At 38.7% G+C, this 3354-nt stretch overlaps 1 protein-coding gene and 1 non-coding gene across 2 annotated transcripts in view; both read left to right on the top strand.

Annotated features, from left to right (window-relative positions):
* DNAJC17 (DnaJ heat shock protein family (Hsp40) member C17) overlaps nt 1-3354 on the top strand; it is a 37016-nt gene that overhangs the window by 16904 nt on the left and 16758 nt on the right. The gene's annotated exons all lie outside the window — the stretch shown is intronic.
* Nucleotides 2198-2271, top strand: TRNAT-GGU (transfer RNA threonine (anticodon GGU)). Its single transcript has one exon. It is a non-coding gene; the product is annotated as a tRNA-Thr (tRNA).

Genomic DNA, 3354 nt, shown 5'->3' with positions numbered 1-3354 from the left:
TTTTGGGCTTGGAGACCCCATAAGCCTCCTCAGTTATTTATCCTTGTTTGTTACCCTTGAGCCCAGAAGTCTGTCCTCGTCTGGCCCTGCTCCTAAGCACCATGGGGCTTTCCCTTCTAATTGTCCTACTCTCTGTTTTATGAATCACACATACCTTATGAATCACATTAACTGTTGTGTATTTTCAGTATCATACCTGAATTAACCTCATTATTCTTTAATCCTTATTTTCTCTTTTTCTCGTCCCAGTTTGCATTTCTTTGCCTATATGTATGCTCTCGTTCCTTAGCATTTCTTCCTCTCAGGTCTGTGCATTGAAACCTGTTTGTATGAATTTATTCTTTTCCTAGTTTTCTTCCATTGCTTTTCTTTGGTTGAAGTTTTTCAATTAACCAAAATATCCTTTGACAGAAACATTATTTTCATTTCCACGTTTTACTACATCCATCTCTCTCTTTTCAGGTCCTTTTCCTCATTAAAGCAAAACGTTTATATTTCTTCTGTAAGCTGGGGCTTGAAGAGAAGTCAGGCTCTTTCATTCCCTCTGCCTTGAGTGGCCTTTCTGGCTTTCTGCTTGGAGAAGTACTCATCTTGCAGAACTAGCTCAGATGTTGCCTCCTCTAGGAAGCCTTCAGGACTAGATTTAGTCACTCCCTTCTCTGTGTTCCCATTCTTATGAACCACTCTTATGGCATCTCACACTGCAGTGTAATTAATTGTTTTCACAGCCATCTTCCTTGCTAAGCAGTCCTCTTCCCTTTCCGTGTCAGGGAAATTACTGATTTTTTTTCTCTGTATCCTCAGCTCCAGCTCAGCCCCTGCATATCCTAGATGCTCCATCAGCAGACCCAGGAGCGGGGGAGATTTGGTGCCATACTGAAGGGCTCTCAGAGAGCTCTCCTCTGCCCTTAGACATCCCTCCCTGGGAATGAATACCAGTCTGACCTTGACTTTCTGTTCTCACTTCTCTCCCTGCTGATATCTAGTCAGTGCAGGAGACTGGTAATTCTTTCCTATAGGATTGTGAAATATAGAATGTTCAGCCACTTACGCCTTTAAAAGGTAGTTTGGAGGGCCGGCCAAGTGGCTCAGTTGGTTAAGAGCGTGAGCTCTGAGCCGCAGCGTCACCGGTTCGATTCCCACATGGGCCTCTGAGCTGTGCCCAAGATGAGCTGCCAGCAGGTGGCAGGATGGCTCAGCTGGTGACAGCACATGCTCTTAACAACAAGGTTGCCAGTTCGACTNTAATACTGCAGTGAACATGGGAGTGCATATATCTTTTTGAGTTAGTGTTTTCATTTCTTTCGATATATACCCAGAAGTGGAATTGCTGGATCATATGGTAGTTCTATTTTTAATTTTTTGAGGAACCTCCATACTGTTTTCCATAGTGGCTATACCAATTTACATTTTCACCAACAATGCACAAGGGTTAGTTTCATTGACCTTTTCTATTGTCTTTTAGTCTCTATTTTATTTATTTCCACTCTGATCTGTGTTATTTCCTTACTTTTACTAACTTTGGGCTTCATTTGTTTTTCCTTTTCTAGTTCCTTGAGATGTAAAGTTAAATTGTTTATTTGAGATCTTTCTTGTTTAATGTAGGTATTTATTGCTGTGAACTTCCCTCTTATAACTGCATTTGCTGCATCCCATAAGTTTTGGTATGTTGTTTTTCTATTTTCGTTTTTCTCAAGGTGTTTTTGATTTCTGCTTTGACCCATTGGATGTTCAGTAGCATGTTGTTTCGTCTCCACATATTTATGAATTTTCATTTTCTTCTTGTTATTGATTTCTCGTTTTATACCATTGTGGCTGGAAAGGATACTTGTATGATTTCAGTTTTCTTAAATTTACTAAGTCTAGTTTTGTGGCCTGACATATGATCTATCTTAGAGAATATTCCATATGTGATTGAAAAGAACACATATTCTGTTGCTTTTGGGTTCCATATATTTCTGTTAAGCCCAATTGATGTAATATGTCATTTAAAGCTAATATTTCCTTATTGTTTTTCTGTCTGGATGATCTAGCCATTGATGAAAGTGGGATATTAAAGAGCCATACTATTATTGTATTGATGTCTAATTCTTCATTTAGGCCTGTTAACAGTGGCTTTACATAGAGGATGCCAAAAATATATATACACATTTTAAGAAAGGAAAGCTGTATTAAAATTATAATACTCGGGGGGGGTGACCAGTTAGCTCAGTTGGTTAGAGCGTCGTGCTGGTAACACCAAGGTTGCTGGTTCAATCCCTGCATGGGCCACTGCAAGCTGTGCCCTCCTTAAAAGAGTCAACTATGCCATTATAGCATGAGCGAAAGGTGTAACCAATGACCATGGCTGTTCTTCCCCCCAGGAAAAAATAAATAAAAATTAAAACAAGGAAAATTGTAATACTCAATATACTCGTGTCCTGATAACAAAAGATATGAATACAAGTCACGTTTGACTTCTGCAATTACAAGAGGTGCTCAAAGTGGTTACCATCAGTGTCTACATACTTCTGATTACAGTGAACTACTGCTTGAGCAATGCTGACCAAAGTGTCCACGAGTATAGATTTTTTTGGCACTCCTGGTATGTTTAGGTGCTTTCATGTTGGGTGCATAAATATTTACAAATGTTATATTCTGTTGGTGAATTTACCTTGTTTTCGTTATATAATGTCATTCACTGTCTCTTATCATAGTCTGTCTTAAAGTCTCTTTTGTCTGCTATTAGTATAGCTACCCTAGCTTTCTTTTAGTTTCCATTTGCATGGAATATTTTCTTCCATTGTTTCACTTTCAATCTTACATCTGAATTGAGCCTTACATTTGAAGTCAGCCTCTTGTAGGCAGCATAGATGGGTCTTGTTTTTTCATCCATTCAGCCGCCCTATGTCTTTTGATTAGAGAACTTAGTCCTGTTTATTTTTTAAATAATTTTTTCTTAATGTGAAAAGGAATACAAGCTCATTATAGAAAATAAATATTAACTATAATTCTCTCTTCCAGGAATAACTTTATTTTTTCATCTCGTGAGGATGAGCTCACTCCTCAGCCTCTTCTGACACCACCCTGGCGAAGGTTTGGGTGTTTTGTTAAAGCTGGCGAGGGTGGAAGTCTAGACTTCCCATTCAGCCCATTATGGCATGGGTGGGGTGGAATCACAGTTTTTTCTACAGTGTTTGGCTGGAGTAGAACATTTATTGTCTAAAATAGATTGCATAGTTTTCATTGAATGGATTTTCATGATCATAATTAACCCCCCAGGTCACAAATTCCTTATTTGTTAAATGAAGATAATAATAATTTCTACTTCATAGGGATGTTTTAAGAGTTAAACAGGGGGCCGGCTGAGTGGCA

Source organism: Hipposideros armiger, unplaced genomic scaffold, assembly GCF_001890085.2.
Source record: "Hipposideros armiger isolate ML-2016 unplaced genomic scaffold, ASM189008v1 scaffold_92, whole genome shotgun sequence".
Lineage (NCBI taxonomy): Eukaryota > Metazoa > Chordata > Mammalia > Chiroptera > Hipposideridae > Hipposideros > Hipposideros armiger.
The sequence above is the reverse complement of the archived record's forward strand: the minus strand, read 5'-3'. Positions and strand labels throughout refer to the sequence as shown.